Source organism: Chenopodium album, chromosome 7, assembly GCF_948465745.1.
Source record: "Chenopodium album chromosome 7, dcCheAlbu1.1, whole genome shotgun sequence".
NCBI lineage: Eukaryota > Viridiplantae > Streptophyta > Magnoliopsida > Caryophyllales > Amaranthaceae > Chenopodium > Chenopodium album.
The window spans coordinates 50,041,738-50,067,766 of record NC_137840.1 but is presented as its reverse complement, the minus strand read 5'-3'; the positions used below and the strand labels follow the sequence as shown (position 1 = coordinate 50,067,766).

Below are 26,029 nucleotides of genomic sequence, written 5' to 3'. Positions count from 1 at the left end.
AGCTATAAATAGCTATAGCATTCTTATAAGTTGTATATACTATAATTTTCTGCCAATTTTTATCATAAAATAGCCAACCAACGAGGTATGTTTTCAGGTGCTTTATTTTTTCATTATATGCAATTAAATTGTCACATTACTAGCTAACTAATACAATTATAAAACTATACAATAACTGATTACTAAACTGAATGTAGGTGTTACGTTCATAAACAGAGAGCAAAAAATGGTGTTTACAGTGGTTTGTGCTGATGAATCACAAGCATTGCATCAGGATCCTACTTTTTCTTACTCCCTAACCGCCGCTAATGACAATAATGGTGTCGAGGCAAAAAAGGAGCAAAGTCACAATGGCCGGAATAAGCACACCCCTTGCAGCCTTGACATCAAGGAACCCAAGGCTAACGATGAGCTGACCGGAGAAACGGAAGCTTATCTGGCTGTTGTTTTGGCAAGATACTCGGAGAAATGGCTTGAGAGGACCAAAACCAACCTAGGTGACGATCATATTTTGATTTATATAATTCAATTTATAATTGCTGATTATTACTAGAAATCTTTATTCTTAATTAATATGATTTCATAAATCTTTTAGCTTAGTGTCTTTCAATGCAGCTGCGCTGCCGGCTGCCCAAGTATGACCAGTTGTTAAAAAAAAAAAAAAAACCTATTAAATTAAGTAATCCCGTATTATATACAAGTTTTACTTACTGAGGAAACTTAAATAATAACAAAGTAACCCCTACAACACTGACAGAGTAATTTTTATATTTCCAACTAAGTAACGTCTATTACCCTAATAGAGCAATTCTTATAATATAAATTGAGTAATCCATGAAGACTCGTTATACCGTTCGGCTAGCCTCATATAAAAGTCAAAGTCAGTGTAGTGTTATTATTATTATTTTTTTTTATTTGTTTTTAATGATTAGTATCGTTATAGACATGAATATATCAAGTTTTTGCCCCATACAAAGAGGTGTAAATTCGGATGTCAGGGTCAGATTCGGTGAGAGTGGGTCTGATTAGGTCTAATTTCAAACTTAAATCATATACTAAATTATTATATCCAATGCGAGTTGAAATCTGAATCGGATATTTTTTGTGTCAGTTTCATACCGGGTCGGTTGTCAAGTTTCAACACCTTTCTACCCATGCATGATAATTGTATGTAGCGGCGGAACTAGAATTTTCAACAGGGGGAACGTCCCATAATTTGACAAAGATTTAAAAAAAAAAAAAAATAAATAAAAAAAATAAAAAATAAATAAAAAAAAATACTTGAACACATAAATTGTATATTAATTAAAGTTTAACAACCCAAAAATCCAAAATGGCTAATTATATGATCCAAGAAAGATGAAAAATAAATACATAATCTTTGGGTATTCATTCTTTTAACATGAATTGTCAAAGATCAGGTTGTTTTTCCATTGCTCAATGTGTTTGAATTAGATGACTTATTTTACATTTCATAATTATGAAAAATATGAATTAATTACCAAATTGTTTGTTTAGATTTACGGAGTTTCAAATAATGTGTGAACATGAAAATTTTAATTTTAATGACTTAACAAACATTAAAAATAAATTAAAACCATGAAATTAACAATTTTTAATTCATTATTTCAACAAAACAGCAAACTCATTAATTCGGTGGTGATAAACTTGTCATTAAGCTAGTAATAGACTGTTACGGAGTAGTATTTTTTAATCGTGTTATAATTTTATTATTTAATTATTATTAAGTGAACAAATTAAAAGTCAAATTATATTGATATCTTCAAATTGTGAAGAATTAGTGCATACATGATACATGCCATTGTAGAACTAAATTAAACACATACACATTGGACATTAATCGTAGTCGATCACTTGTTTATTCACATTACATATATTCCCTCCATCCCCAATTAATAGTCACTTTTACCATTTTTAGTGACTCAAAATGTTAGTCACATTTGCTTTTTTCAAGTACCATTAATATTATTTTTTTACCTAAATTCTCTAACATTTGCAAAAATATTTGTGCAAATTAAACTTTCCCATATAAATTTCACTTTTCTATGTACTTTAATTACTTTCTCTCTCTATTTTTTTGCATACCCAATATAAATTTACTTTTTCAATATACTTTCTTTATTTCTCCTCAATTTCCGTGATTTTTTTAACAAAAATGACTATCAATCGGGGACGGAGGGAGTAATACCGAGTAATAAAAGTACTCCCTTCGTTCCCGGAAGAACGATCCTTTTGAGTTGATTTCGCGTGTAGTAAGAAAATAAAAAAGATAATAGTAAAAATATATTAGAAAGTGAAATTCACATAGGGTTTGCAAAAAAGTAGAGATAGAAAGTAATAAAAGTATATGGAAAAACAAAATTTATATGGAGAAGCTAACTTTGCACAAGTATTATTGCAAATTGGAATATATTTTAATGCAAATGGGTCGATCATTTGGGAACAAAAATTGTACCAAAAGGGTCATACTTTAGGGAACGGAGAGAGTATAATTTTAACCAAATAAATTAAATAAACAATAATCTAAAATATCCAAATTATAAGGCGAAAAAAATACTATACTTTCTATGTACTGTATATTTTCTCTCTTCAAAGAAGAATTCAAATGGCTTTCATTTTATCAATGGCCGCCATTATCCCGGCCCCTTTTCTCCCTCCTACGTATCAGACTATCTGCCAATTCTCATGTTCTTTTCATTATAGAGGAGATATACAATATAATACGAAGTATAACTAAATAACTAATTACAATAAGTTGTTATGTTGTATTTACCTATTTATAGAGTTATTCAAATAATTGTTGTTATATTGTATCACCTACTTTTTTTTTTTTTTTGAGGGAAGCATCTGCGGTAATATTATTAAAAGAGGTCAATTTCCGCAAGAGTTAAGAGACTGTGCGGAAACGGCCCAAAACTCACAAATTCAGTACAACCTCTAGAATCCCAACGAGCAATGTTGTGGGCTAGAGTATTACCCACACGCTTTACATGAGACACAAAACAACTATTAAAACACAGAGAGAGAGAGCAAATATCATCTAATAATAAACATAAGGGATTAAAGCCTTTTGCCTTCTTCTTGATACCCACTCCAACATTTGACAAATCTGTTTCCAGCTGCACATTTGAGTAGCCCAGCCTAAGAGCAACTTGGAGCTCGAATCTGCAAGCAGCCGCTTCAGCTAGCTCAGGAGCCCAACCAGCCTGCTCCCTGCGCACAGCAGCTACCAGCACTCTTCCCTCATGGTCACGCAACACAACACCCAATCCAGTCAACCCACCAACATATGCATCGCAATTAATTTTTGTAACACCTTCGACTGGGCGCAGCCACGAACTTACAAGAGGAGTGTTCTGAGTACCATGCCCCATAAAAACTCTAGCAGCATATTCACAATATTCGCCAACTGAACGTGATAAATTCGCCGCAACACTAACAGCACATACATCTTCAGTGTTGAAAACAACCTTGTTACGGCACCACCAAGCTGCCCACATAAGAGTGGCCATTGATCTCAAATCGCCACTTGACACATTTGAAGCCAACCAAGCCAATCTCGTCCCAAAATCAGAGGAAGGAGCCTGCGAAATTACAACATTGAAACTGCTTGCAGCCCAAATACTCTTTGCTGCCATACACTCGAAAGTAGTATGGATAATAGACTCCTCACCCTCACCACAAATCCCACAGGTTTTGTCATCAACCAGATGTCTATAATGCAACCTTTCACGAACAGCTAAGAAGCCCTTGCTAGCACGCCACAAAAAATGGGCTAGCTTGGGAGGACCCTTCATGCTCCAAATAATTTTCCATAAATCATCAGAAGCATTCGGTGTTGCAGGACCTTGTTTGCCAAGCCAATAAGCCGATCTCACATTAAACTCCCCATTTTTTGAAGGCCACCAGCACATTACATCCCTAGGAGAACGGTAAGACAACGACAACACTAAAATTGCAGCCTGATCAGCAGCCGAGAAGTTTTCCTGAAGCACATCCACACGCCATGATCGAGTAACATGATCAATTAAATCCGAGACACACAAATTCAGATTACTGTGAGGAAGAGGAGTAGGCACACATATGGCAGAATTCCCTGGCAACCAAGCATTGTCCCAGACAGAAATATTGCAACCATTCCCCACCCGCCATTTCAAGCCCTCCAACAAGAGTGATTTGGCACCCCACATACTCCTCCATGTGTAACTAGGATCGTACCCACGATTTGCTTCTAATACATCACAATTTTTAAAATATTTCACCTTTAAAATAGAGTATAGAAGCGTACCATGGTTGTGGTGGAGTCGCCAACATTGTTTAGCCAACAATGCTTGATTAAAAACACACAAATCCCGAAACCCCATACCACCTTGATGCTTTGGCTTGCACAAATCTTCCCATTTTTGCCAATGTAATTTCCTTGCCTCCTCAGTAGATCCCCACCAAAATCGGGCAAGTAATCTATGAATGTCATCAATGATTCCATCCGGAATTCTAAAAATACTCATCATGTAAGTCGGTATGGCCTGAGCCACCGCTTTGATCAAGACTTCCTTCCCCGGTTGTGACAACAGTTTCTCCTTCCATCCTTGCACCATATTCCAAATTCTCTCTTTAATGCCCGCAAAAATTGCCCTCTTAGATCTCCCAATGATAGTCGGTAATCCAAGGTACTTCACATGTCTAGCTACCTCCCTAACCCCAAGGGTATCAATGATTTCACTCCGCCGATTAGTGCTCACTTTTTTACTAAAAGCAACTTCAGTTTTATCGAGATTGACTTTTTGGCCTGAAGCTCTCTCATATTGGCTAATAATATTAGCTATCACCGAGCATTCTTGAATATTTGCCCTAGAAAAAAGTAAACTATCATCAGCAAAGAATAAATGTGATACTCGAGGCGCACCCTTACAAATTCTAGCACCATGGATAAGATTGTCCCTAGTCGCTTTCCCAAGCATAGTAGAGAAAGCATCTGCACAAAGTAAGAATAGATATGGTGAAATAGGATCCCTCTACCTGAGTCCCCTAGTAGGACTAACAGAACCCGAAATCTTCCCATTGATCTTGAAAGCAAAATTCACACTCTGCAAACAACTCATAATTCTGCCAATCCAAGCACTCGAGAAACCCATACTATTCATAACCTTTTCCAAAAACACCCATTCAACCCGATCATAGGCCTTGCTCATATCCAACTTCATAGCAATGTTACCCTCCTTCCCTTCCCCTCCACGCTTCATAGAATGAAAAATCTCAAAAGCCACGAGAGCGTTATCGGAAATGAGGCGTCCAGGAATAAACGCACTCTGATTAGGAGAGATAACCTTGTCAAGAAACCCCTTCAACTTATTAGCCATTGTTTTCGAAACAATTTTATATATCACATTGCAACAGCTAATCAGCCTAAATTCAGTCATCCGTGATGGGGACGTGCATTTTGGGATAAGAACAATACAAGTCTTATTCACATCCCTCAAGTCCACCTCACTTCTCCACCAGCTCTTCACAAAAGCAATAATATCCGAGCCAACAATATGCCAAAATTTCTGAAAAAATAAAGCATGCATACCATCGGGCCCTGGAGCCTTGTTCGGGTGCATCTGAAAAAGTGCAGATTTAATCTCCTCATCAGTCGGCTCACAATCCAGCAAAACATTCATATCTTCCGTAACCACCCGGTCTATCCCTTCCAAAGCATCCTGAAACCCCGTCGGAGAGCTTGTAGCAAAAAGATTCTCAAAATAAGCAGAAATGAGGCGCTCCAAATCAGCTCTCTGTTCGAACCAAACCCCATCATCACTCCATAACCTCGCAATTCTGTTTTGAGAATTCCTTTCACTTGCTTTACGATGAAAATATTTTGTATTTTTGTCCCCATCTCTAAGCTCATTTGCACGGGCTCTGGCATGCCAATACGATTCCTCAAGCTTATGTAACGATTCAAGCTCCACCACTAGCACATTACACCTTTCCAACTTACCCCCATCCATCGGCCCCTTTTTTAGCTCACGGATCTCCTCCTCGACGGCTTTAATTTTCTTCTTCACAACACCGAAGGTAAGGGCAGCCCATGAAGCTAACTTCCCACTACAAACTGCCAGACGCTGCATTATACTCAAACCCGCACCATCACTCCACCCCTTCGCAATAATCGACCCACAATTTTCATTGGAGAGCCACAACGATTCGAACTTGAAAGCATTTCCACTATATGAGTCCGAGCATTTTTTCTCTGTAGACATAATTATGGGAGCATGATCCGAATTAATCTTGAAAATCGGCATATTAGTCACTTCATAATTCGGAAATAACCAACACCAATCCTCATCGGCAAGAAATCTATCCAACCTCTCCCTAACAAACGTCTCCATAGAGTTGCCCCTTTCCCAAGTGAAAATACTCCCCTTAAAACCAAGGTCACGAAGAGAACACGAGTCCATTGCACCACGAAAAGCATCCATACACCTCTCACTCCTTAACACCCCACCTTCCTTTTCCGACAAACTAACAATTTCATTAAAATCACCAAACATAATGCAAGGCACATTACATTCTGCTTTGAGAGTGGACATCAAAGACCAAGTCAAGTGTTTATTAGTTTGTTCCGGCCACCCATAAATCCCAACCGCTCTCCACATTGCAATATTATTATTATCAAGAACATCAATAGCAAAATGGTGCATAGAGTAAGACACAACATTCACATTAACATCCTTCCACCACATCCCAATACCACCGGAATTCCATTACTACTAACACAAACACCGTTCACATAGCCACATTTATTTTTAATTTTATTAAGTCTTTTATCATCAATCATAGACTCCATAATAAAGACAATATTCGGCCTATCTCTCCAACATATATCTTGGAGAGCTCTACCTGTCCACGAGTTGCCAATCCCGTGGCAGTTCCAGCTTAAGATTTTCATTGTTTTTCGAGGGCTTGGACATTCCCAAGACCCTCTACTTTAGATACAACAAAATTAGAAGAAAATTTATTGTCACTTAACTTCAATTTTTTCTCAGGACAATTGTCAACAAGAACACGATCACCATCAGCTACAGACTCGGCCGCTCTCTTCTTTGATAAAATGTTTCCCTCACTGCCTTCAGTCACATCCATATCCACAGCCCCATCACCACGATTTTTTCTCTTGAACTTTGACTTACATGCTGTAGAAATATCATCCCCACAAGTCTTCTCTGTAGTCACTGCCTTCTCCATCCCTTGTGATACCGAAACCTGCTTCTCACATGTCTTCACCTTACTACTCGAATATGTAGAATTTGCAGCAGCAATAACTTTTTGCGTAGCCGAAGGACGTAGAACCATTGCACCAGTCTCATCAGCCACGGCCATCAAGGATATAGCACGGGGTTTCGGAGTAACATCATTGTTCATCTTCGGAGAAGCAAAGAGAAGCTTCCTGGAAGCCCCTGGAGGGCCAAGACGAATAGCAGCAAGGTCGTTGTACTCCGAGCGCTGCACCCTTCCCTTAACAGCCATTTTTTCTCCCTTTCTCGCTCAATTGGGGGTACCTTGGAGCGATGAGGGGATGCAGTTAAGAAAGGGCCATATTGAAAGACCAACGGGGAGTCATCATTGCACTTATCCTTCTCTTCACAATCTTTGTCAATATGGCCAATTCTGCCACAAAAGTAACAGAAATCACATAGCCTCTCATGCTTAAATCCCACCCACTTAGTGAGTCCAGACTCCACAGCAATTTTGATCCCACGGCGAAGAGGTTTGTGAATATTCACGAGCACCTTAACACGCATATATTCCTCCCAGCAAAGAGGATCTGATTCGTCGACTTCTAAGCATTCACCAATGCAATCCCCCACCTCCCTAGCAAATTGAGGGGATCGTCTTCCAAACGGCACATCAAGGAGTCGAATCCAAAAAGGACATGAATCAAAAGAAACATCAGAAGGTTGTTCATCAGCGCAGACCTCCTTTAGCAGAAGGATTTGATTGTCAAAATCCCAAGGACGGCCTTCCAACACCTTCATCTTATCTTCCTCAGCAAAGAACTGGAAAACAAAAAGGTTGGTATCGATCGAGCGGATTGCGACATTGTCATCAATACGCCATAAATTCTTAAGCACTCGTTTCATAGCATCAACATTAAACGGTTTCTTAGTGAGCAGTTTACCCACGAGAGACAGGGCTATCCTTTGATCAAAAGGATTCTCATCAATCATCGAATTCGCCCCATCAAGAACAATGTTTTCATCATCAGTCAATTTTAATTTCTCCCACGCATTCACCGATTGTTCATCCATGGAGACAGAAAACACACAACACTCAGCAATGAATCAGAATAACAGGAAAATCTATTTCGAATAGCACAAAAATTTTGAAAAAACACGAAGAGGAACCCTAGTAGAGAGAAAACATGTAAACCCTACTCGAGGGACTTATTGTATCACCTACTTATAGGTAAACCATTTTTTTTTTTTAAATTTTTTAACAAAATAACCTTAATTAAGAAATTTTTATTCTAAAAAATTAAGAAATTTATCCTTTTTTTTTTTTTTTTTGACATTGGAAAAAAGCATAATTACATAAATGAAGAAACTGTAACAGACGAAATTAAAAAGGATGCTGCATCCTTGGCTATTCTATGTGCCACTTCCACTTTTGCCCTATTTTCCTTGCGAATAATACACCAGTTAAAGCTCTTTCCCTTTTCCTTGATTTCAGAGATGGTCCAATCAATTGTTTTATCTCTAGCCCTCCCCTTTTGCAACAGATTAACCAAATTTGCAGCATCTGTGACAAAGACCATACTACTTAAACCTTCTTGGATACACCATTTCATTGCAAGTAGACATGCCATAGCTTCCGCATGGAGAGCGGAACTTGCCATTCCAAAATTGCAGCCATAATTCTTAATCAATACTCCATTCTCTACTAGAGCCCAACCTATCCCCATCCTCTTTGTTTGTTTATTCCAAGCACCATCAAATTGTATTAGTAGATTAGAGAAACCATGATCAAACTTCCCTAAACTTGCCAAGAGGAATCCTGGTGGTCGTACTGGATCTAAGTCTGTTGGGTAAGAATCTTCAAACCCAGTCGTATCTTGGTTGATAAAGGTCTGGTTTTCTTCCATACGCTTGTCAATCTTTTCCAATATTTCCTCTGCAGGCACCTTGTTCCCTCTGAAAATGAAGTCATTCCTTGCTAACCATATCTCCCACAGGGTAGCCACAAAGATTGGAACTCTCTCACTCTCGGATCCATCCTGACTATAAAAGAGTCGGATATAACATATTAACCACGTTTGAATAGTACTCTCTAAGTTTTCCTCCGATCTAATACCAAGGCTTCCACCAAACCATACCTTCCTTGGAGTATCACATTGTCTTAAAAGGTGATTCATATTTTCTTCTTCAATTTTACAGATTTCACACAAGCTCGAGGCGCTAAGATGACGAAGATGCAGATTACTCTTAACCGGCAAACCATTATAAAAAACCTTCAAAATAAAAATTTTCCATTTCGGTAGTAGTTTCTGTTTCCACATAAACTTTAGAAACTTTATCTCATCAAGTGAATTCTATCATTCTGGACTTGTTTATCGAGTAAGAAGGCGTATCCCGATTTCGTGCTAAAGTCTCCAGTCTTGGTAAGATTCCAACATAACACATCCTCTCTGTCTGTTTCCGGCAATTCCATAGCCTCGATTGCTCTTGCCTCTGCTAAAGGGAAAAAATCCCGTAGTTTCCTAGCATCCCACGTATTATTTTCTTTATTAATAAAATCACTTACCTTGCCTCTTAAGACCTGTCGGAGAGTTACATTTGAATTTGGCTCTGGAGTTCTTCCATTAACCCAAATATCCCGAAAAGCATAAATTTTTTCCCCATTTCCAACCTTCCAACCATGACCATCTTTAAACTTTGATTCACTACTTCGAATACCCCTCATTCCCCATGAAACCCTTTTGTTCTTCAAGGAGAGAACCTTCCCTTTTAACAGCATAGAAGGGCACTTCATAGCATAGATTCTAGATACCAATAATTGCGTGTTATTGTGCATACGCCAGGCTTGCTTCATTAGTAAGGTATCATTAAGGGCTTCAATATTTCGGATCCCTAAGCCCCCCATTCCTTTAGGCAATTGAGCAATCTCTTTTTTTACCCAATGAATACCCTTACTACCTTCATTCCCCCATAGGAATCTCATCACCAGACTCTCAATCTTGCTAGCAATAGCATAAGGAAGCTTGAAGCAATTCATAACATGTGCTGCCATCGAGATAAGTACTGTATTTACCAGAATTATTTTTGCAGAGAAAGAAATGTTGAGAGTATTCCAAGCCAAAATTTTCCCCGCAATTTATCCACTAGAAAGTTAAAATTTGAGCTTCTACTTGGAAGGAGATCAACTGGAGCACCAAGGTGATGTCCCAGGTTTGTTGTTTTGTTTATTCGCAAGATACTTTTATAAGCATCCTGCTTTCCCAGGGTAGTGCTCGGACTGAATTTGATAAAAGATTTGTTTAAATTCAACTGTTCCCCTGAGATCTTACAGAATCGACCGATAATAGTAGAAAGAGAAGTACATGTCTCTTCTGATGGATGATAAAACAAAAGGACATCATCCGCAAAAAATAAGTGATTAATCCTTAGGGATTGTCTCGAAAGCTTAATACCTTTAATAAGATTGATGTCTTCTGCTAGCTGTAGCATTCGTGAAAAAATATCCATACAAAACAAAAATAAATACGGAGAAAGGGGGTCACCTTGCCGCAAGCCACAGTTGGGACTGAAATTTGAGGAAACACTTTCATTTATCAAAACTTTGTAAGAAACTGTTGAAAAGCATTGTTTACACAGCAAGATCCAATGGTCCGGAAAGCCGAATTTCTTCAGAACCTTAACCAAAAAATCCCATCTTACTCGGTCATACGCTTTGCTCATGTCCATCTTTACCACAGCCAAATCTGCCCCCTTCTTTCTGTTATTAACCATATGGAGAAGCTCATGGCTAAGAAGGATATTATCGGACATATGTCTCCCTGGTACGAAAGCATGTTGGTAATCCAAAATAAGATTTGGAAGGACTAGCTTTATTCTATTTACCATACATTTAGAAGCACATTTGTAGATGGTATTACATAAACTTATTGGTCTAAGATGCCCGACTTCTTCTGGATTATCAATTTTAGGGATCATAACCAAAATGGATTCATTCCAAGACTTTAGGATAAAACCACTATTAAAAAAGCTAGTAATGCCCTTAATCACCGAAGGGCCAACAATATCCCAGTGTTGCTTGAAAAATTCTGCATTATAACCATCTGGACCCGGGGATTTATCACTCTTCATTCCAAACATGGCATCCTTAATTTCCTCTGGAGTAATACTTTTTTCAAAAATTCTTTTATCGTTTTCTGATAAAATAGGTAACTCCATTTCCCTTAAAACCGAATCAATCTCATCCCCATCATTTTCTTCCAACTTTGGGTCATACACATCTTTTAAAATGTTTACTACAAGAGGGATCACCTTATCTTGCCCTTCTACCCAAACCTCATTAGAGTCCTTTAACATGCATATCTCATTTCTTCTCTGTCTTTGTTTCATTTTAGAATACATTTATTTAGAAGAAACGTCTCCTTTTTTTATCCAAACCTGTTTAACTCGTTGCTTCCAGTATAGAAAGTCTGTATCAATCTTTGTAATACTAGATTTTAGAAGAGTAATAAAATCCATACCTTCCTCAACCGTATTAATTCTTGAGGCTTCGTTAGCTAAGGTCTCAGTGAAATCATTCCAATTTATGCCCCAAAACTTCCTATATTTTAAGCACCATTGTCGTAGTAGATGTCTTAATTTCTTCATTTTTTGTTGTACCACAAACATATGTAAGCCATTCACATTTGCCTTCCAAACCTCTTTAATGATGTTGGTAATTTCCTCAAATTGGAGACACCAATTCTCAATTTGATACGGTCTTCTTAGGACAAGCTTCCCATAGTCCCTATCATAAATGATTGCACCATGATCCGAAACAGTAAAGGGTTGGTGAATCACACGGCCATTCGGGTAGTCCTCCATCCAATTATTATCACAATATGCTTTATCAATTCTTTCCAAAACTAGAGTATGATCCTCCCTTTTATTAGTTCAAGTATATTTTGGACCTAGGTACGGCACCTCCAATAATCTTGAATGGAATCTCCAATCCATAAATTTATTCCACCCTTTAATAGTACTAGAACCCCCTAATTTGTCATAAGAGTGTTCAACTTGATTAAAATCCCCAATAACAAGAACATTGGGATTTAATCTAACTTGTGAAAGTAAAGAAAACCACACCTCCTCCCTTTTTTCTAGGTTAGGAGCACCGTACACAAATAATATATTCCATTCATTACCATTAGGTTCTACTACATTACAAGCTATAATATTTTTTGAAGAGAAAGTACATGAAATATTAAAAGAGCTCCAAGCTTACACAAGTAAGCCCCCACTAGATCCTACCGAGTCCGATCCGAAAACAAAATGTGGTGAACTAGATTGGAAAACAGTTACACCTTTTTGGACTGTCATCTTAGTTTCCGAGAGAAAAAAAAAACATAGGCATAAATTTTTGTTTGAGCCAAAGGACATAGGATTGTTTAGAGGATCCGACATCATTGATACCTCTACAATTCCAAGCTATTGTCTTCATAATAAGTATGGGAACTGTGACGGGCCAGCTTCCACACCTTTAGTGTTAACACCAAGCGAAAGTTTCAGATTAACTGTGAGAACATCATCAACACAATCATCACATTGCATGTTATCTTTCTCAAACAAAGAAACAGAATCATCAATCTTCCTTTTTTTTTCAAGCAAGGAAGATACCTCTTCCCCTACTTCCACTTCCAGATCACGAGCCATATCAATATCAGTGATCGCTTTTGAGTACAAGATTGTACCCCCCTCTCTCCACATATTAAATCCCCCTTTCTCCTGTAATTCCAACAGACGCATTTTTCGCCTTTTGAAACCCCAACCAGTAGAAACAAAGTCGTTTCCATGAATATTACCAGTTGAACGAGTCCTTGGTAATGTAGAGCTTGGTACCCGTTTTTTTGCCCAAGTAACTCGATCAGTAACTCGATCAGATAAATCCGGAAAGCTAAAATCAGTCTCAACACAAGAAATATCAGAGGAAGAGGAAGAGAAATCTGAACTTGGCGAGTTTGGAGGATTTCTCCTATAGTCTGGAAGAGCAGGAACATTTGCCAAATTTCCAGCAAATATTACATTATATTGAAAATTATTTGTGACAGGAATTTAAATAATTGGATGTACCTTTGACCTTGAGTTTTTGCGCTTAAAAAGCTTGCAAAATCGTTGAAGAGCTTTAAGCGGTCTACGTCTAACACCTTGTCTTACAGGGAGAATATCATGAATACTCCGACCACGAGGCAATTGGGCTTGCGGAAGCTGAACATAGACCCCTACATGCTCTCCTTCTGGAATTTGAGGTTGCAGACGAGTAATCATCATAATCAGTGAAGGAGCTGCGTCTAATCTCAAGCTTTGCAATGGTATATCTTCCAGCAACCCTGTTCTTCGCGGCACCTCATGAACACCATCATTCCCACTATGAATTACCTCTTCTCCGCCCAAATTAACCTGGGTTTGATTAGCCCCTTCATTAATTTGGAGAGATTGAGTAGAGACAGGTTGAATTGCTATAGTTATCGGAGCAGTTGCATGGGTAACAAAGCGGGTTTGACTTGATTCACCTTGTTAAAAATTCCAAGTCCGAGCCTCACCAAACCCATTGTTAGCTGGGCTATCATCCTGCATGACACCTTTCAATTTTTTATCAGTAGGTGAAGAGATTGAGAGCTGGTTACCTCGGCTCTGATCCGGGCTCGACATATTCGTGGGGTAATACACAGCATACGGATCTTCACCCAGGCCAAAATGAGTTCCTGGCGCAAGAAAAGCTGAAGGCAACAGCGCGTCATGCACCGTTGGATCATCACCATAGAAGTCATCAGGATTATGTTAACCTTCAACCACCCTATCTTCTGCTGGCATCACATCATCATCAGATGTAGCACCGTCCCCCTCTTCCTGATTAAAATCCTCTCTAGCAGGATGAAAATCAGGTTCTTCATCATCATCATTATTACCCTGGTCATCAGAGTTATTATTATCGAACCCAATTGGGCCAAAATCAGGCCCAACTTCATCATTCTCCATTAGATTAAGAGGAGTATTTCGATAGCGGAAACGATCAGGCAGCCCCTGTATCATGTTAGAGTAATAAGGGATTGAGGTAGGGCCATATAAGACCCTCATCCCATCCCTATCACATTGAGCTAAACGATTCCTCAAAAATCTACTAGCAAAATATTCCGAAACATGACAATGGCGAGTATAATGCCCAACACAGCCACATTGTTTACAGAATTTAAAGACACCTTCGTACCTAAAGTGAATCCAAACCACCTGGTGGCCATGAATGGGCACATAGCATCCTGGAATAAGGGGTTGGGAGGTATTAATCATCAGCTGCGCCCTGAATTCTAGCTCTTGTGGTAGAATTCCCTCTTTTTCTTCCATTCTGACCACATATCCAACTTGCCTAAAGGCTTGTAGAGCCCACTCTCTATGTAGCAAGCCCAAAGGTAGGCCTACCACACGTACCCATAACCTAGAGATCTGGAAACTTACCGCTTGTGGGACCATTGAAAAGTATGCTTGTCTAAGATTAACTACTCTTCCATCCAGAATCGTAGTTTGCTGCTCAACCAAAGCGTCTGCATCCTGCTGAACGGCACATACAAACAGAACAATATTGCTCACTCTATGGACTATTATATCTCCTCTACTAGTCCATTGAGTATTTATTAGTCCCTGTATCAAGGTCGGGTGCGGTGGGTAATCACAAACAAACCTTGCAGCGACAGTTGAAAGCCAATTAATATTGTCTGGAATCTCAGCATCAGGGGGATCAAGTACAACCCCCATTCTGAAGCTAGCTAAGAAAGTATTTGTGGGGAATCTTCTTCTATCCATGTTTCAAATTTAGAAACCAAGTAATAAATAGGGTTTAAAATGCAGAAAGGGTTGTGTTTTGATTGAGAGAAACTAACACAAAATGCCTGTATATAAAGAGGAATAGAAGGTTGAAGGTCAGAGTATAAACTAATTGTTCAACCTCTTTTTTGCATGTATTCAAACAAGCAAAGCCGGTGATAGGGGAATATGAAAAGTTTGAACAAAAGAAATCAGAAGGATGGCAGATTCAAAGATCACGTTTGTTGAGGATCAAAGAAGCAAGAACACCGATTGGCCAACAAGGAAAAGCAAATCTTTGAGCCCCTCACCAACACTGGAATCAGGGCCAAATTAAATTTGCATGCTACAGTAAACCCTAGATTTTCTTGGGAAAAAGCAAAAGTCCAACAGAGAAAACCTACTCACAATTCTAGTGAGATAAACTCTCAATTTTTAGAGAGAGAAGGCAGAAATTTATCCTACTTATGACATTAATGAGTCTTATTGGATTAAAAAAATTTAAAGGTTGTTGAGATAGACGATTCTAGCGCGTCGTGGTCAGGGTTTGGATCAGGGTTGGGTCTGGTGGGGGCTGGGTGAGGGTAGAGGTTGTGGAGGTGTTGGTCACTTGGTTGGGTTGGTGGTTCTGGTTTTTGTTTTTTTTTATTATTTTTTTAGCTAATTATAGTTAATTTTAACTCACCATTTTCTTAAATATGGTTATTTGTGGGAATAGATTCTCAAATAAGGTCATTTTTCGTACAATAAAAAAAGGATGATTTCTATTTTAGTGTTACACAAGTTGGGGGCTACCATTGACAATTTAAAATACTCACTCTTTTTATTTTCCCATTTGTATTTTGAGTGAATTCCAATATACAATTGTGAGGTCTGTGACTAATAATGTATCTAAAATAAGCTAGTTTGTGTTATATTATAAAATTTATTGGAATTGGTTAGAGTTTAGTATTAATATTATTTTTATTTTTTTTTACGGGAGAGTTTAGTATTAATATTTAAAAATACTCTCTCTGTTTAAACAGGTTTGTGATAACGTAGAATTTACAAGAAATTTTAAGGACAACAATAATCCATACTATATGTACTGTCTATACATATTGTGAAAGTTGATAATGTCAAAATTAAAAATGTTACAAGAAATTTTAAAATTAACTATGAAATGTATGCCGAGTTGAGTGGAGTAATACCTTGATCATGTTCAGTTCATTTAACTAATTAGGCGAGTCCGAGCATGATCACGAGCTTACAAGTGAGCTCAAAAATCTGTTCAAATTCGGCTCATTTAGTACAATGTATGTTCACGAATGGTTCATGAACGGCTCACGTCGTTTATTAAATGAGTTGATAAATGAGTGATTAATGAATGAGCTTAATAATAAACGAGCTTTTATAATAAACGAGCTTTTTACTTTTGACATTTGAAAATCTCAAAAGTAACATAATAATTAAATCTTAATCACACCGTATAAACTTAAGAATTAAATTAACAAATGTGAATAATCAATAATTCATGAATATAAATGAACAAATAATTCGTGAAATAAATAAACGAGCTATTCATGAACATATCTGAACGAGCATATCTATGTTCGTATCCAAGCCCATTTATCAAACGAGCTTCAAAAGTTCAAAATTTGTTCAAATTCGACTCATTTATTAAATAAACGAACATGAAGTTAATTAACTAAAAAAAAACTATGGTTGAGTACTTCCTCCATTTAAGTGGCTTTGGAGCTTTCTTAATCTCCTCCATTGTAGCGTGCGTATTCTGAATTTACTGAAGTTGCTACAGAATTAGGATCTTATATCAATTTGGTTAATTTTTTGGTGTTTAAGGGCTGACTAAGTTTTTAATGTATTTATTATTTTAATAATTTTATAAACAACCAAAAAAAATAAAAATAAAAATAAAAATAAAAAACTAATTTAATAATTTTACAATTTTGAAATTCAAATTCAAATTATTTCCAAACAATAGAGTAAATTTGAAATCAGTGCGTTTCTGGTGCGGCTGGCCTCACCATGCGGCAGGGTACCAAATTAGCAAATGACAAAGTAACCCCCAGACAAAGTAACCCCAAGACAAAAGTAACCCCTGACTGACTTAGTAACCCTTGACCAAGTAACCCCTGACTGACCTAGTAACCCCTGACCTAGTAACCCCAAGTGACCCCCGACCTAGTAACCCCTAACGTAACCCCCGACCTAGTAACCCCTAACTGACCTAGTAACCCCAAGTAACCCCCGACCTAGTAACCCCTAACGTAACCCCCGACCTAGTAACCCCTAACTGACCTAGTAACCCCAGGTAACCCCCGACCTAGTAACCCCTAGTAACCCCAAGTAACCCCTACCGCCGACCTAGTAACCCCTAACCTAGTAACCCCAAGTAACCCCTAACCGACCTAGTAACCCCCAACCTAGTAACCCCTAGTAACCCCAAGTAACCCCTGACCGCCAACCTAGTAACCCCTGACTGGACCTAGTAACCCCTGACTGGATCTAGTAACCCCTTACCCACCACCAACAAAAAACTACCACCAACAAACCACTACCAACCTAAACCACCAACGAAACCAGATCTAGAACCCAAAACCACGAAACCACCACCACCCATCCACGAAACCACCACTACCCACCCACGAAACCACCACTATATTCGTTCTTCAATTAAACAAAAAATTAAGTAATAAAATTTAACAACTTACAAGTTATATAATCATCAAAATCTTCGCAAATAAGCTTGAATTTAACATCGTAGAACATAAATTTCCAAAAGTAAACCATTAATGAAGTTTGAAGAAATTTGGGCTAAGAAGATGACACCATTAATGAAGTATTGAAGTTTAAAGAAAAAAGAGGAGAGAGGAATAAAATTGGGGGGAAAAGGAAAATGTTGTAGAAGATGGAAGAAGAACAGAGGAGAGAGAAATAAATTTGGGGGAAAAAAATGTTGTAGAAGATGGAAGAAGAAAAGAGGAGAGAGAAGAATTTTTTTAAAAAAAATATATATGGTTGGCCGCACCGTACGGCCAGCCGTATATGAAACTTTGTGATTTGAAATAATGGACGTATAAATCTCAATTTTTCCCCAACAAAATTTTTGGAATTGAATTTTAATATTTGATATTCCAAATTTGTAATAAAGCACTTGAAATTAAATCCTTTATCCAAACACTACATAAACTTATTTGTAATCATTTAATCTAAATTTATTTTATATTGATTTGATATATTCAAAAATTATTTTTTTAGCAATAAAATAAAGGGAATTTTGCAATGGTGACCCCCAACTTCTGCTACGCACCAATGATGACCTCCCCTTTTTTCAATCATACAAATGACCTCAATTAAAAAGTTATCTCACTTATGACATTAATGAGAGTTAATTAATTAAAAAAAACCAACTATATGATTAGCTTTGGAAAAAAAAAAAACTGAAATGAAAAACAACCACCTACACCCTCATCCCCACCAGATCTAGCCAGCAATACCTCCCACCCAACCCTCTCATCTGAAACGCCACCTCTCTCTCCTCGATTATCCTCTGACCACCAATTTACCTAGACCCGAACCCTATTCTCACAAATCTCTTCTCTGACCTTCAATTCTCGGCGCCTCGCCGTGGATTGGTTTTGGTTGAGGTCTTGAGGAGAGGTGGTGGGTTTAGTGTTTGATGTTTCGATTCTGGGCAGAGATCAAAGAAGATAAAGAGATCAAGAGAGGGAGGAGGAGAGGGAGGAGAAGAGGGAAGGATATCGAGAGAAGGTGGAGGAGAAGGTTCGGCAATTTGGGGGTTGTCGGGGTTCCGAGATCAGCGATCTAGTGGTGGTGATGGTGAGTAGGAGGAGAGGGAAAGAGGGTTATAGGCGGAAATTTGGGAATCTGGCTTGGCGGTGTTTAAGGTGGAGTTGGCGCATCATCACCAGCGTTCGGGAGAGTCTAGGTTGCATCGCCGACAATCAGAGGAACTTGGTGTAGCATCGCCGACGATGGTGGCTGGCAGGGCAGTTGGTGGGTTGTTTTAAGTGGTTACGGTTAATTTTTCTTTTATTATTATTTTTTTCAAAAATATAAACCTACCATGCATAGTTAATATTTAATGAAATAAGGTTATGAGTGAGATGAAATTTTTAACTAAGGTCATTTTGTATAATAAAAAAAAGAGGTCACCATTGGTGCGTAGCATAAGTTGGGGGGCACTGTTAAGAATTTCCCTAAAATAAAACAAGTTGAAATAAGATGAAGCTAACATACCTTTAAACATAAAACTCATTGAGCTACAACTAACAATTGAATACAGGATATCCGGTGAATTTAGACTTTAACTATGATGCTCTTGGTCATTTGCGACAATTTTCGATTAACAACGCCGGTGATCCATTTATTGCGGGCAACTATGGTGTGCACTCAAGGGACTTCGAAGTAGGTGTTTTAGATTGGTTTGCTCGCCTTTGGGAGATCAAGAAGGATGAATATTGGGGATATGTCACGAGTGGTGGAACAGAAGGAAACCTCCATGGTCTACTTGTAGGCTAAGTTAAGTGAGCACGATATCAAATTTTAATCAGTAAAACTCAGTATAAGTAAATAAATATATATATGATGTAAAATCGGTCAATTAATAAAAGGAAATTTTGACAATTACCACCTTTTATATTTTTTTTATTTTTTTTTATTTTTTGAAAATTATCACCTTCTATTTTCAAAAACATCAAAAGTTATCACCTTCTTGCCTCGATCCCAACTACCATATGATGTCATTCTGGACTCACTCTTTCCCTTCCCTCCCTATTTCCCTCCCATTTCTCATTCTTAACTCGATTCTCATCTCCCCTTTTAATTTTTTCCCCCAAAAAATCAGAAAATAACACTTCACTCCTCCAAATCAAAATTGACGAAATTATTGGTGGTTTGGGGGAAAAAAAAGTGAAAGAGGAGTTGAGAATCGAAATAGGAATGAGAAATGGGAGGGAAATAGGGAGGGAAGGTAAAGGATTGGGCCAAGATGACGTCATGTAGTAGTTGGGAGGCAAGAAGGTGGTAACTGTTGATGTTTTTGAAAATAGAAGGTGGTAAATTTCAAAAAAAAAAAAAAAAAAAAAAAAAAAGAAGAAGAAGAATTGGGTAATTGCTAAAATGGACATAATAGAAGGTGATCATTGTCAAAATTTCCTTAATGAAAATAAGTGAAATAGTAACAATCTTTACTCCCTATGTTTTTTCTTTTTTTTAAAAAAAAAAAAAAATTGCACCGCTTCTCTTTTATGGTTGTTTAATTTTTATTTACATCACTTTTATATGGATCTTGCTAACGAACGTCTCAGGGCGTTGGATAAACATTTAAAATATTACCTAAAATGATAATAATTTTGAAAAGTATGACAAAATCACGCGTCGATCGATGTTATTAATGTTTATTTTAATTTAATCTTCCTACTTTTAGCTAGCTTAACCAACGCCTTCGGAGCGTTCGTTAGCTTTTGTTCTTTTATATATAGTAACTTTATACTATATTTTATTATTTCTCTTTCTTACTTTAAACCTCACTCAAATTAATTATCATTTCTCTCTCATAGTCCCCACTACTTAATACAAATTATTCATCCACTCACATTATTATATTATACCAAATTCATTATTTTAAAACTTTGTGCATTTGCAAGTGATGCAAATAAAAAAAATCGGAGGGAGTACTCGTCAAAATTTAGTTACATATGTACTTGTTTTAATTTAGTTTTGATTAGTAAAATCAAGCGACCAATGTGAAATTGTAAAATTTAGGGTTCGTTTGGCATCACTGTAGTTTTTTTTTTTTTTTCTTTTTTCCAAAGTCATATGACATTTGTCTCACAATGGCTTAACAATAAAACAAACTTATTAAATTCATGATAATATATTTTGAAAACTGAAAATTGTTTCATATTTTTGATTTTTTTTTTAAAAAAAAAAAAACAGAAAATAAAAATCAATGCCAAACAAACCCTTAATTTATTTATTTATTTATATATTTTTATTGTACAGGAGAGAAATGTTTCCTGATGGAATATTGTATGTTTCGAAAGAGGCACATTACTCGGTCTTTAAAGCTGCACGTATGTACCGAATGAATTGTGTTAAGGTTGAAACACTAGCTTGTGGGGTGATTGATTGCCGAGATTTGAAGGATTGTCTTCTTAAGAACAAAGATAAACCTGCTATCATGAATATCACCATAGGTAACTAATCCTTTTACTTCAATCTTTTCGTTATGATACACAATTAAGCTCAGGTCTAGTACATGATGATGCTCAATCGTTCAGTGTACATTAAAATATTTTGTTATTTGTTAGAGATATGAGATATCAGGAAATTAGACTTGTATCAACCAAATAAACGTGATGGTATGACCCATTTGCGGTCTCTTGTTGCAGGGACTACGGTAAAAGGTGCTATTGATGATATCGATCTAGTCGTACAAACACTTGAAGAGTGTGGTTTCCCACGCAATCGGTTCTATATCCATTGTGATGCAGCCTTGTTTGGTCTTATGCTGCCATTCCTAAATCGAGTTAGTAATTTAACTATCTTATAAAGCATTTTTCTTGCATTTTTGGACAATTTCATCTTATATGGTTAATTGCGACGAATCCTAGTACCAGGCGAAGACGAAAAATAATGTCATCTTACAATCTGCGGCTTAATAATAAACGTCACTTTTATTACGTACAAATTTACACCATGGCTATTGTTAGCTAGTGGTCAGCATATATATATATATATATATATATATATATATATATATATATATATATATATATATATATATATATATATATATATATATATATATATATATATTTAATGCAATAGTACGTAGTCATCATATTTCATACACACCCGTATCTTAACTACCGTACCATAACCATGCAAGACTTACACCATTGCCAAAATGGTGTAATTTGCTTAACTATACATCATAATCTATCAGAGAGTGAGGGATAACTCAAGTCGTTAGCCGTCTTGATTTGATGAGATTCTGAGATCGATTCTCATCACCCTGCCCTTGTGGTTCTCTAAACATCAAACAAAAACACAGATCATAATAATCCTTCATAGGTGTGGGTGTGTGGACGTATGGAGTGATTTGCCAAATTAAAATAATGTATTTAGATATAATCATATTATGGGAAAACTAATAGATTTTTAATAATTATGGAGTATTGATTTATGTTTGTATCATATCTATAGACTGTAGTCGTGTTTATACATCATTTTTCATACAACATACATATATAGGCTTTTTAAACTAAGGGCCTTGTGGAATTCTCAAGACCTCAAATTATTGCACCTCCTTGTAGCCAACCATCTAAAGCAGGAACTATACGTCTTATAGTTTTATGTCTCTATTTTTCTTGTAAGCATCATTACCTTTTTTTTTTTTTTTTTTTTTTTTTTTTTTTCACACTATTGTATTTACATCTTCTCATATCAATTTTATAGGCACCTCATATAACATTCAAGAAGCCAATTGATAGTGTATGTGTTTCCGGCCACAAATTTGTGGGAAGTCCAATGCCTTGTGGTGTTCAAATGGTTAGGATAGAACACATTAATGTTCTATCAAGAAATGTAGAGTATATAGCTACAATGGATACAACAATCATGGGGAGTAGGAACGGCCTAGCCCCCGTCTACTTATGGTATGCTTTGAACCGCAAAGGATACAATGGACTCAAGAAAGAGGTTCAAAATTGCCTAATCATAGCCCGTTACCTTAAAGACCGGCTTAGAGGGGCCGGAGTTAGTGTCATGCTCAATGAGCTAAGCAGCACCGTGGTATTCGAACGTCCACAAGATGAGGAGTTTATACGATACTGGCAGCTCTCTTGTCAAGAGAACATAGCTCATATAGTTGTCATGCCTAATATGACAAAGAAGACGTTGGATACTTTCCTCGACGAGCTAGTTGAAAAGCGTTCGATTTGGTTCAAAGACAGGAAAAATCAACCTCCTTGTGTTGCTTCTGATATTGGCAAAGAGAATTGTGTTTGCCCTTTGCATATCTGAACATTCGCTTGCTAGTTTGATGGTTTCATTAAGATGCACTACTTTTCATTTATTTATGTTTGGAAAAGTACAATAAATAATACAACCTTTGGCCGGTTTTTTTTTAATAATACAATCTTTGGATTATACCTAAATATTACAATCTTTAGGGGTCTTGTAGACACCCATTTGTGTCTCCCCAAAACCAAACCCGGTGATGAATACCTTTCGCGTCGAATCATAATCGGATGAAGTGAAAGTGTGAAAGGTATAATGTTGTGGTTAGTTTTTATAAAAACCTTTCTTTCTATTTTCGAAAACCTGCTCTATTTTATGAAAATAGCCAGTCCAGTTTAGTTTGGTCCATGACAATGGTCCAATAATGGTGTAGTTGGATGGGGCTCGAAAAGAGCTTTCCAACGATATATTATAAGCCCAATTCTGATGATAATGCGGAAGTTATGGCCAAAATAGTAAGCTGGGCCCGGTTTGGTTCTTATATGCGGCCCAATGATCTAGTGAAGGGCCTATTATGAATTATCATTCCTAAAGCTATTAGGATTGATTATAGTCTTCTAGAATCTTCTAGAAGGTTCTTTTAAATCCTAATTGGATTAGGATTGATAATTATGTTGTATGAGTTTTATTTGGAATAAAAGAGGTGTTTTATATGAAAATACGATTTTACCCTTAAACACAGAGTTTACGACTCGATTTTATCAAAATTGGATTCCGCATTGAAAGCGCGTGGAAAACCTTCTACATCGCCAAATGACAGGTTTGTCGCCTGGCGCTGCGCTGCAGCCCTGGCGACGAGCCCTGTCACTGGCGACAGAGAGGTGTTTTATTCCTTTTCGAACTCTGATTCTTTTTTATCGATTCCGGAATATTTTCTTGTAAATAGGGTCCCTGGACCTCCGTTTTTCAATAACCAAAATTCTCTAATTCTTCTCTCTCTCTCTCTCTCTAAGCTAAAGCTTATTCACTTTTCCTCTTTCTAGCCTAGCTTTTTACAAACACAATTCTTCATACATTAGTACTAGACACACCTATCCAAGTTCGAAGTTGCATTCGCCCTAAACGTGAAAGGTTTGATATTTCTGAGGGTTTGATCCCAAATCTCTATTTCAATTATTTAATTTAATTATTTAATTTTATTACTTTCCTTGAACTTACTAACGCGTGTATTTTGTTATTAGAAAGAGATACGAGGCATCAAAGTAAGTACTTTAATTGTTTAATTGATATTATGATATAGAAATCATGTTTAGATTGTTATTTTGATTCCTAGTATCATGTTTATGATGTTTTGATTGCTTCCTAGTATCATGCTTAGGGTAATTTGTAATATCAAGTATGATTAAAAGAATGCTTCCTATTTTCTTTCCTAATAGCATGTTAGTATCACGTTAGGGTTAAAGTTTTGATATTTAATGTTTAGTGACATACTAGGTTTTATTATTTATCTTGTTAGTATCATGCCTAAGATCTTGCTATTATTATGCTTTACCATGATTATTTTAATTATGATTGTTATTTTACTTATAATTGTTATTATGATTATTATTATTTTGATGATTATTATGATTTTGATTATTATGTTGCTTGATGTTTATTATTGTTATTACTTCATCACGCTTTTTATGCATGTTTGAAGGGAATTTGTACTTGTAATCACGATTAAATAAATAATTAATAATCTTGTTTAGGGTTAATATGATTATACTTCAAGTGATCGCCAATAATAGATTTATTTTTGCATTAATATTCAACCAACATAGATAAACAGGTTTAGGCCTATTATTAGGGCAAGTTATTTCTCTTTTAAATTGGATTTGTACATTCATCCCCGAACTTTCGTGACAAAAACTAACTCCTCTACACTAAAGCTTATATTAATTGTATGCAAAATTTAATATTTATTTTGAGCCAAGGAAGAGGCCATGGCCCACCCCAGCCCCCCTTGGCTCCGCTCCTACGTTAAACATGTTACCCATTACACGTGTCGTTATACAATTGGTCAAAATATTAATAAATAATTTTAGATTTTTACATTTTGATAAAATTATCTAACATTCAAATTTTTTTTTTTTTTGAATAGATCTAACATTTAATTAATTTCTAATTAAGTCATTAATAATGGTTTTTTTTTAAAAAAAAAAACATAAATTATGATTTATTTTTTAACAAATAAAAAATAAAAATAAAACCAACCCACCACCCAGCCACCACTTTCCCCACCATATAGCCACCTCCTCCCCCCTCCCCCGTACAAAGCACTTCCTGGAGACAATGCGGCTGACGCCCAACTCCCTCGGCCTAACACCGGCTGACTCACCCACTCCTTGCCCTCTTACCTTGACCTCCCCCTTCCCTAGTCTCACCGTTTCACCGTTGCACCACCCTAACAGCTAGCACCGCTCAGCAACTGAGAAACCCAATAAACCACAAGTTTGCTACTGCCACTGTGCATTTCAGCCACCTCGTCAACCACCAATTCAAAGAACAGAGCAGTCGCGCCTCATATTTTCAGCCCCAAAATGTCAGACCTCATAAAACCATATTAAAGCAATCAATTTAAAAATGTTGAACTCCTACAAACCAAAAATTAATTGAAGCAGTTTCTTTTTCAAATAAATATTGAGCCAAAAACAATAAAAAAATTTACAAATTAAACAAAAAATTCTTCAATTAAACTTCAATATCACCAAAAAAATAAAAAAAAAAAATCAAACGGAAAGGTCGTGGTTCTGATTTTTGTTGGCAGGAGGGATTGTTGGCCGAAGGTGGAAGGAGGGATTGGGGTTGTTAGTTGACGGGATTTTTGTCGGTGGGTGGTGTTTATGGAGGTCGCTGCATATGGGAAAGATGGGAGAGAAGGTGGATGCTGGGTGATGAGGGAATTGAAGTGGTGGCTGGTGGGTTTT

The 26,029-nt window shown here is 36.9% G+C and overlaps 1 pseudogene; it reads left to right on the top strand.

Annotated features, from left to right (window-relative positions):
- Positions 1 to 226: 226 nt before the first annotated feature.
- Positions 227 to 23,123, top strand: LOC145640279 (serine decarboxylase-like; annotated as a pseudogene).
- Positions 23,124 to 26,029: the final 2,906 nt, after the last annotated feature.